At 35.1% G+C, this 10,712-nt stretch overlaps 2 long non-coding RNA genes across 2 annotated transcripts; one reads left to right on the top strand and one right to left on the bottom strand.

Moving 5' to 3' along the window:
* Nucleotides 1-853: 853 nt before the first annotated feature.
* On the top strand, nt 854-3,268 carry LOC111904398 (uncharacterized). The gene is made up of 2 exons (XR_002854520.3): nt 854-1,300; nt 1,841-3,268. It is a non-coding gene; the product is annotated as an uncharacterized LOC111904398 (long non-coding RNA).
* On the bottom strand, nt 3,004-4,707 carry LOC111904397 (uncharacterized). The gene is made up of 3 exons (XR_002854519.3): nt 4,361-4,707; nt 4,172-4,231; nt 3,004-3,201 (listed from the first exon to the last, which is right to left on the bottom strand). It is a non-coding gene; the product is annotated as an uncharacterized LOC111904397 (long non-coding RNA).
* Between the last annotated feature and the right edge of the window lie 6,005 nt (nt 4,708-10,712).

A 10,712-nucleotide genomic window follows, 5' to 3' on the forward strand; every position in this document is an offset into this window, starting at 1 on the left:
TATACCGGATTTCTTTGTTTTAGTTGAAGTTGTATGCTTTTTGATTCTTATAAAAAGCTAAACCATTTATGGTTACTTCCGGGAATGTTTTGGATGATTTGATGAACGTGTTTTGATTATTACTTCTATTCTAATCAAATTTGGTTATTATATGTTCTTAAATTTATGATTTCTATTAAGGATAATTGAAGTTGGGTTTTATTCATGTGTTTAATTTTACAATTAAGATTGTTTATTGTCAATTCACTAATCGTGCTGAATTCATATAGTTTAGGAACTAAGATGATCGGTTGAATCAACATATACTATTCCAAACTTGTGATTTTAAATGTTAAACATTTTAATTGGTAATCACAAGACACAATATTTCCAAGCCACTCATTGTTCCTAATCCATTTAGACATAGGGAGTAAGACAATTAGTAGGAATAACGTATTGTGTGCTCAAAGTTATTTATTGCATGTTGATTGACCTTAATTACGCTTTCATAATTAATTTGGAATTTAAGAGAAGATAAACACGTGAGTCTTAATCATCCAACATTGAACCTGAAGTAACCTTGTTTTTCTCATTGGTAATCGTTTGCAATATAAAGTTTCTACTTTTTTTATTTAAATCTTAGTTTAATATTTTTCGTGACAATTGCAAGTATTAGTTCTTTTTCATTGGCTACTATAGCACAAAGTTAGACCACAAACTCCTCGTGTATTCGACCCTTACTTACCCTAGCTATCTAGTGGTTTTGAGGTTATTTTTTATTGATACAACGACATCGATCAAAATTTGGCACTGTTGCCGGGGAGATTGTCCGCTTAACCTATTGTGTTGAAGTAGTCTTTAAGTTTTATTTTATTTTGTTTTATTTTTAGTTTAGAATCTTCACTATTTTACTGTTTTTGTGTAGGGACTGTCATGAATGGAGGAATACTTTTATATTAAACAAGATATGTGGTGGGGGAGTGGAAATCCGGGTCAAGATCAATACAATAATGATCCATACAATCGGTCATATAATGATTATCCATACAATAATACATATGATGATGATTGTTAGTGGACTGACGAATCGACTCAAAACCAACAGCATGAACCATATTATTTCCCAGACGACCAAGAATCAGAAAAATCTTCATTTAGCAAGAAGTTGGATCAAATGTTGGACATGTTGAATGAAATCTTTAACAAGGAGGAAGACAACTCCAAATCAATTTCGACAATTGAAGATCAACTAGAACGAATAACGGAGCAGCTAAAGCAACAACCACCGGGCAAACCTTCGAACACTACCCAAGTAAATGAGGTAAGTTTTCTATGCAACGACAACGTTGTGCATAATCCTACACCACCCAATCTTGAGGTTGTAGTGGAGGATGATGTACCTTAAATGATAATGATACCCAAAGGATGTTCGAAATTAAAGAAGTTGTAATTTAATTCGAAAATTCTAATGAAGAGTTTCATGAGTTGGAAGAGACCAAAGTTGGGGAGGGTTTGTGAAGGCTAATACCACCCCTTACCCAACAATTTTGAAAAACCCCGAAATACAACTTCTTGCTGCAATAGATTCTAAAAAAATTTCCAAATACAAACACAAAAATATAATCATTGATCTTCCCTTTTTGGTAACCATCTATGCTCAGATTAGTTGCCGGGAAGGTGCAATTGATATGATATTCAAAAAACATAAATTGAGACTCCAATTATTTGGACCTACTAATGGTCCTCCAATCAGTGGGGAACTATCTGTGATCAATACGAATCATGATAATGTCTATGAGCATACCACAAATATGCTCTCTCACACCACCCTCGATTTGGGGAAAATTTTCTTATGTAACAGGTCAACATCATTGGATAGTAGTGGGAGTCGGTTCCCGGAAAGAAAGTTATGGAACTAAAAGCATTATACAACATGTTCCTGCAAATTAAAAATTAAAGTGTTCCATGATATCAAGCCTCTACTAAAGAACTTTACCCGAAAGACAAATTATATATGGTTCTTTAAAACAAGGTTTAAACATTCTCGTAGAAGGATAAAAGATAAAAGATTAGGATTCCACATGGTGAAGGAAGGATTGCCATACGATCCAGGTAAAACAAAAGAATATGGGTTCATCAATGAAACTAAGGGGACTGATCTATTAACATGTTTACCTCCAATTAGTAAAAATAAGATAAATGACCTCATGGTTAACTTTCAAAAAAGTCCACGAATATAAGAGCCTCCGTAGTCATCGGTCGAGGTAACCCGTCCCGCTAATGACGTTAAACTTGGTAATTTTGGAACTTTGTGGGTAGGTTCACTGCAAACCCTCACGAGACTTCACTCGTCCACTAGGGGTAAACTAGGGGTTTAAAAGGCTTGTTGCACGTGCCAAGTGCAATCGTGGTCCCCGGCGAAATTGAGGGCTAGTTAGTGTAGTTTATTTTTATTTGATTTGATTTGTGTGCTTGTAGTTGGTTTCTTTTATTAATTTAGGAATTTATCTTTTGATGCATCGAAGTCGATGCAAGACTTAAAGTTGCGGAGGGGTGTACACAAGAAAAGATGGAAGATTGAAGAAAAAGTGATTTTTTTAAAAAAAATAATGATTTGATGTTTATTTGAGCATAACGAAACATTATGAAAATACCTCCAACTAGTAAATTTTTTTTGGAAATCAAAACCGCATCTACTATCAGTACCATCAGGTGTGTCGTCCTCCATATTTTTAACGAGGTTTTTAAGCCGCACATTGCTGCAGGACTTAAAGCAATAAAGTTTGTGATACAATAAGTTATTTTGATTTATTAATTCCATTTTTTTTCTTATTATGACATTAGAGTTTGAAAATCTTACATATTTATGCAATGCATTTCTGTTTTCCTATTTAGGCATTGGACTTAGAAACTCCCGATGAATATAGCATCAGACTTTTTAAATTCAAACCTATTAATATATTATTGTTTTATTATAACCAAAAGACATTATGACAGCAGTTTGGTTTGATTGAGCACTTACTGTGATTGGATGTAACTATTTTATTTGGGGAAAGAATAATATAATATTTAGGTCATTGCAATCTACAGCAGTTTATGACATCAATGTTTTACATTGATAAGCTGGTTATGGAGTTATTAGTATGTTACAAAGAAAATGTTTTCCAAACAATAAAGACATCAGAATGTTTTTGTAGAAGTCACCTCCACTATATACGGATCCTGCAACAAATATTAACATGGGCATGCGTCAGAATATTCTCACTTTCATTTTCCGCAATATAAACAATCCATTGAAAAACAAACTTTCAATTTCCATAATCTAAAAACTTCATTGAAAAACAAACCACCGTCATACTTGTTGGCGTGACTACGTGCATCTTAGTAAGCGTTAGATGCCTAAGACCATGCTCCACACCAGGGGACAATTTCATTTCATCAAAAACAAAAATTCAAAAAGGGTATAGAATAGGATATACTCACTGTAGGCCTTGTTTACAAAACAGAATAATTGAAAAGATATGTAATTTATTCCAGCTAGGAAAGACGGGGACTTCTAAAAGACCAAGTAATTCACACTTATCATACTGATCAAGCTTGAGTATCTTTATAAAAATATCAACAAACAAACTTTCACAATAAATTAAGAGTACAATTTAGTATTTAGTGAATGTAAACCCTCAGAGTTTCTAGACTTAATATAATTTGAGTACACTGTAAAGGAGTTCTAAGTTCTAACATAAAGATCCACATGTCAAGCAGGAGATATAACAATGTCAAGCCTGTCAAGCAAGAGATATAACAATGAATGGACTATGCAGCACATTACGTCTATTGTATGGGGAGGATTGAACACTGATGAAAATATAGTTGAACATGTTATGGTTTACATTAAAATATACATGTTTTCACCTGAAATAATACGGTTTCCAGATATGCTATAAATCCCTAAACAAAAACCAAAATCAATGATGAAAAAAGAGATGAAATTGAGGATGCAGAAAACGATTTTTTTTCAAGATTTCACTGAAAGATCTGGAAAAAGAAATTGCTTGAAAGATCTGGAAAAACCCTTCTTTCCCGATCTTGTTAATCTTCATCCAGATCCAAACTCAAAAATCAAAAATGAAAAACAACACAGATTAGCAAACCAACTTCTAACATTGATTTAAAAAAATTAAGGGATTTTTACCTGTGTGGGTCTCAAAGAACAAAAGAAAATTGAGTTTTGTTCCTTGTTAGGTACGTGGATCTGAAAGAACAAAAGAACAATCATGTAATATAAGATTCAAGCTTTTTATCAAGACCCTAAGCGAACAGTCAGTGAGAGAGAGAGAGAGAGAGAGAGAGAGAGAGAGAGAGAAAGAGAGAGAGACGTTACTCATTAGCCGGGTTTTGTTCCTGTTCACGAACATTTGAAGACCTTGGGCTTAGTTACCCGCTTGATCTGATGACTCCCGATGCCTGTAGCCGCCAGACCCACCGCGTCAATGTTGGTGGTGGAGGTGACAATCAAGGTTCTTCGAGTGAGAACCGATAGATTTTTCACGAAGCGTGTGAGAAGTTTTGAAGGGATGGTGTGGAAGGGAGAGCACAGGAGAAGGCGCTTTCAAGCGAACTGATGAATTTCTTTAGAGAGAGAGAACGTGAGTCGGGGAACAGGGAGTACGGTAGAAAGTGGAACAAAGTCTACAGGCTACAGTGTAAATGCATTGTAGTAGTGTGATGTGCTCTTATCTATAGTGTTTAACATTTCCACAAATGTTAATGTTTACAATTTCTTTTACATTAACTTTGAAGAATTTTTTTTTTTGGATAATCAATTTAGGATGAATGTACGGCTATCTTAAACTCTATCTTTGATTATCTTATCTTAAAGTTACTATAAAATATGTGATGAGTTTGTAGCTTCTTTATATCTTGAATGTAACTCATCAAGATGGAAAATGATAGGAGTTTCGTACATCGAGTCATAATATATATTTAATATTGATTTTGTGGGTTGCTCATCTGGTTGGGAAATATTTATATTTATTTAAAAAATGCTATGTGAAATACCCAAGTGTTTGAAAAATAATGGTTTTTGGCTCGAGCCTACGATCTTTCAATTGAGGACCCAACCGAACAATATGTATCATCATGCTCTGAGTACTTGGTGTTACTTACTCTTGCGCCTTTGGGGTTGGGAGGGGACTATTATTGTTTTCACACAACCAAAAAGCATCATAAGACATTGAAGAACTTCCAAGTATATATATTCAAGCTCAAGTCAAATACAAAGATGATCAAATCCGATGAAGCCATCAAAGAACTTGAAGAATGCTCAATCAAGATAAATATGAAGAAAAGTTCAAGTTGAAGACATTGTGTGAAACAATATGTGACCCCTGGATAGCGGGAGTGTATGGGTTGATCCATTAAGTGTTACCGACGACGCCAATTATGTTAGTGAACCTTGAAAATTAGACTTTGGCAATGAGTTCAATTGATTACTCATGAGGTTGATTATCGGAAAGGGTTCAAAAAGTGGAGGGTTTCAAACAACAACGTAAAATAAGCATAACGTGTATTTTGTTTAAAAGTCCGGATAAATAAAGTGTCAAGTAATGCGGAAAATAAAGTGTTGTAAATCACCAAGATAATAACAAAAACGTTTTTATATGTTCAATATCAATGATTCAAAAGTGTCTCATATTCATCAAGATTCAGTTACAAGTGTTTGAATGATATACAAGCTAAAACACTCAAATGGCTCTTTGAAGACTAATCTAAACAGCAATTGTGCAGAATGATCTGAAATGAGCAAGGAAGAGCCAGGAAGAGAAACTTTATAATGGATCCCAAGGGGCCTATTTATAGGCTTTGGAAAAGCCCATGACATGGCTTGACCAATCAGGTGTTGACACGTCATCATGACTAAGTCATCATTTGACACCTTAGCCCTACTTAACGGAGAATGGATGGAATATTCCAATTCTGTTAGTATTCCGTTAGGGTTCCATCCAAGTTATGAGTCTTCATAATTCTTGAACCTTCTTGATCAATATTGAAAAAGTGATGAGCAACATGAGCATCATGTTGCTCAATTGTCTTCTTAGATGTCATCAACTTCCAGAAGTGTTGTTGACCAAGTTGAGTTGTTACTTAAGTGTTGGACTGTGACTTGAACTTGAAGATGTACCACCACATGTTCATGATGGGTCATGGACGAAGTTCATGTTCCTTTGAGCATTTAGGTGTGACTTCATTGTACATGATGTGCCATGTGCAACCTTGTTGAGCCATCAATGTGATCATGTTGATCCATTGACTTGAGTTGAGCCACCAAGTGTTCTTGTTGAGCCATAGAGTTGTGGATGAGTCAACAATTTTCTGATGAGCCATCAATATTCCAAATGATCCATCAGTGTCTTGATGCTCCACATATGATCTAGATATGCCATCTGAGATCATGATGATCCAACTAACTTTCAGCAAGTGATCCATGTCGACAACAGGTGCTCCATGTAAGCTTCAAGTGCTCCAACATCTAATTCTTCAAACACTTGTTGAATCTTCAACAACTTTCCAACCTGAAACATTATGATAATGTTGGTTAGAAAATGTAAATCAATAATCAACTCATTTCAAGTGACAATCACATCAAAATATTTCCAACAGTTTCCCCCTATGTGATGGTTACTGAAATAAGGAGTTGTAAAAAGTGTGCAAAAGGAAAAATATTGATTTAACATTTTCCCCCTCTGCTTCAATGGAATTTTCTGTTGAAGCAGATACACAAAAAAAAAACTTTAAAAATTATTCGAGAAATGTGTTCGTCGAACCTGAAAATTTTGGTTAATGAAAATATGAACTGTCAACATGTCAATCGAATTTTTTAATTGAATAAAAAAATATGTTCGAATTTGCGTGATCTAGAAAAAAATTTGTTTTGTCAAGATAGGAAAGTAAAGTGACAGAAAGGAATAACTTGCAAACTCGAGTTGTGTTTTATTTAGGTAAGAATTTTGAAGAAAAAAAATCAAGTATTGAACAAAATGAAAAACTTAATCTTTGTCTACAAACTGGAAAAAATAAATAAAAACTTTGATATTTTGTTGAATCATATCAATAAGTGTTATGATAAAACAAAGCAGTTAAGTTTTGACCTTAAAAGGCTATAACATATAAAAAAAAAATTGAAAGAAAAAATACCTTTTTTTTAATTATAAATGATATTTTCAAAATATGTTTGGAAAAAAATATGGATATCCCTTGAATAACAAATAAACGCTAATAACCCGATAAAATTTTGAAATTTAAACTAGGATAGTGTTTGTTGATGTCTTCTCCAAGAGATAACCAAAAAATAAATAAATAATAGAAACAAAAAGATAAAAAAAAATAGTAATAAACAAAATTGAAATAAAAATTTGTTTTTTTTAAATTAAATAAAATAAAATAGAATAAAATAAAAGAAAAAAAAACAAAAATCGTGCATGTATGCTGTGAACCACAAAAAAAATGTATGATTTTTTTTATCACACCACAACTTGAATGTACATTTTGTGACACCAAAAATGTCACAAAAGCTTCATGCAAGAGTCACAAAAAAAATTTTGATTGTCACAAAAGGTTTGTGAAGCCTTGTTTTGAATGCTTATGTGTAACCCTTATGCAACAACAGGACCGCCACAGATGATTAAAAGGATGTAACATTCAAGTGTCACCAAAAAAAAATTTGTCACAAAAAGTTTTATGAAGCCTTGGTTTTACACAACATGTTGTTGGGGGTGGGGGGTTCTTGAGGTGCATGAGCACTTCACGTTGACTTTCCAAGATAGCTCGATGGTGACTCAAGAAGAAAATAAAAATTGGCTCAAGAAGAAAAGAAAGAAAAATAAAAGAGAGATCTTCACTCAAGAGATGATGATGAGATCAATTGATGTTGCTCCAAGAATTTGATTTTCACTAGGGTTTCGAAACTTGAAGGTGGCTCAAGTACGGTTTCGAAATTTGAGGGTGGCTCAAGTAGGGTTTCGAAATTTAAGTATTGCTCAAGTAGGGTTTCAAAATTTGAGTGTGGCTCAAGAAGGGTTTCGAAATTTGAGTGTGGCTCAAGAAAGGATTTCGAAATTTCCTTGATGATCAAGATAAGGTTGTTGATGATCAAGAGGGAATTTCGAAAATGGGATGGCTAAAGAAGGGATTTCGAAATTTCCTTGATGATCAAGATAAGGTTGTTGATGATCAAGAGGGAATTTCAAAAATGGCATTGCTCAAGAAGGGATTTCGAAATTTCCTTGATGATCAAGACAAGGTTGTTGATGATCAAGAGGGAATTTTGAAAATGGGATGGCTCAAGATGGGATTTCAAAATTTCCTTGATGATCAAGATAAGGTTGTTGATGATCAAGAGGGAATTTCGAAAATGGGATGGCTCAAGAAGGGATTTCGAAATTTCCTTGATGATCAAGATAAGGTTGTTGATGATCAAGAGGGAATTTTGAAAATGGGATGGCTCAAGAAGGGATTTCAAAATTTCCTTGATGATCAAGATAAGGTTGTTGATGATCAAGAGGGATTTCCGAAATTAGGGTTTGGTCAAGAAGGAATTTCTAAAATTGCTTGATGATCAAGATAAGGTTGTTGATGATCAAGAGGGTTTTTTGAAATTAGGGTTTGGTCAAGAAGGAATTTCGAAATTTGCTTGATGATCAAGATAAGGTTGTTGATGATCAAGAGGGTTTTTCGAAATTAGGGTTAGGGTCAAGAAGGTTTTCGAAATTTGATTGATGGCTCAAGAGGGCATAAAAACCTTGTTGATCATGAATGGCTCAAGAGGGCATAAAAACCTTGTTGATCATGAATGGGTCAAGAGGGGTTTCGAAATTAGTGATGGATTAAGAAGGATTTCGAAAATAAGGAGTGCTCAAGAGGGTATATGAAATCCTTGGTGATCACTAATGGGTCAAGAAGGGTTTTGAAATTAGTGATGGCTCAAGAAGGATTTCGAAAATAAGGAGTGCTCAAGAGGGTATAAGAAATCCTTGATAATGACGATGGGTCAAGAGGGCACAAGAAGTCCTTGTTGATCACTAATGGGTCAAGAGGGGTTTCGAAATTAGTGATGGCTCAAGAAGGATTTCGAAAATAAGGAGTGCTCAAGAGGGTATAAGAAATCCTTGATGATCACTAATGGTTCAAGAGGGAACAAGAAGTCCTTGTTGATCACTAATGGGTCAAGAGGGCACAAGAAGTCCTTGTTGATCAGAATTAGGTTTTGTTGAGTCAAACTAGGGTTGTTGAGCCAAACTAGGGTTTTGAGAAAAACTTGTGGCTCAATAAGGGATTTTCGAAAATAGGATGGTTGTTGAGCCAAATTAGGGTTTGCAACTTAAGAAGACTTATGGCTCAAGAGGGTTTTTCGAAAATAAGGAGGTAGTTGAGCCAAACTAGGGTTTTGCAACAAAAAACTTGTGGCTCAAGAGAGGTTTTTCAAAAATGGGTTTGTTGTTGAGCCAAACTTGCTGTTGTGCCAAGGCTACTTCTTTCTCACCAACATAAGTTGCCTGTTGCATACACGACTGTTGCTCACGACGCCTTGTTGCTCCAAGCGAGTATGGAAGTAAGAATTTGTGAGAGAGTGAAAAAGCAAGAATGAGAAGTAGAAGTGAGGTATTTATAGTTGAAGGGTTCTAGGGTTTCTTAATGGGCCAAAATAGGGCTTTCATGGGCCAACATTTGGGTCCATAAGGCTTGGATGGTACTCAAGTATAAATAGGAGAATTTCAACTTGAGTCACGAGCGCGAGAATGATGCCTTGAGAATCAAGAAAGAGAAGGTGGTGCATGCATGGATGTTATCTTTGAGACGTGCATGGCGCCTAAGGAAAGATCCACTCAAAACGTGCATGACATACGTGACACGTGCATGGCCTACTTTGAAACATGCATGGCTCATTAAAACGTGTATGACCTATTGGAAACGTGCATTGCACATTTATTATGCTCTATGTGGACTTAATGAGCCACATGGACGTAATGCACCAAGTGACTGAAGATGCTTCAAGTTGTTGATAATGAGCCAATGTTCTTGATCATGCTCCAATGTTGTTGAGCATGGTCCAACATTTTTGAACATGCTCCAAAAGACTGACGATGCTCCAAGCTGGTCCAAGTGATCAAGATCTTTCAAGTTGGTGAAGTTTCTCCGAGGTACTTCTAGTTGATCGAGATGATGAAGACGATCCAAGATGCCTCAATATGGTCAGGATGATCAAAATGATCAGGTTGATGAAGATGGTCCAACATGCCTCAAGATGGTCAAGATGATCAAGATGATCAAGCTGATGAAGATGGTTCAAGATGCCTCAAGATGGTTCAAGAGCATGCAGTTGCTCCAAATTTGGTCCATGTTCCTGAAGTTGTTCCATGTTGGTCTAAGAGCACGAAGTTGCTTCAAGATGGTTCTATAAGGCTTTTGATCTTGACTTTATTCACAATATACAAGAATGCTCCATAAACCAACACAAACACATATGTTTTTCTTGAAGAGGACGATCCATTCTCATAAGATGCTCCACTTGGCTAAGGATGTTCCATGATCAAGTAAGTGATGTTCTCTATCTTACTTAGCTGCTTTACCTAGATTCTAAGGCAAGAGTTAAACAAAAAGTATAAAAGTGCAAACACTAAATAATTTAACTTTGAAAGTGATGTGTGTGCACATGGATAGAGAATCTGAGAAGGGAA

The sequence above is a fragment of the Lactuca sativa genome, chromosome 8 (assembly GCF_002870075.4).
Source record: "Lactuca sativa cultivar Salinas chromosome 8, Lsat_Salinas_v11, whole genome shotgun sequence".
Taxonomy (NCBI): domain Eukaryota; kingdom Viridiplantae; phylum Streptophyta; class Magnoliopsida; order Asterales; family Asteraceae; genus Lactuca; species Lactuca sativa.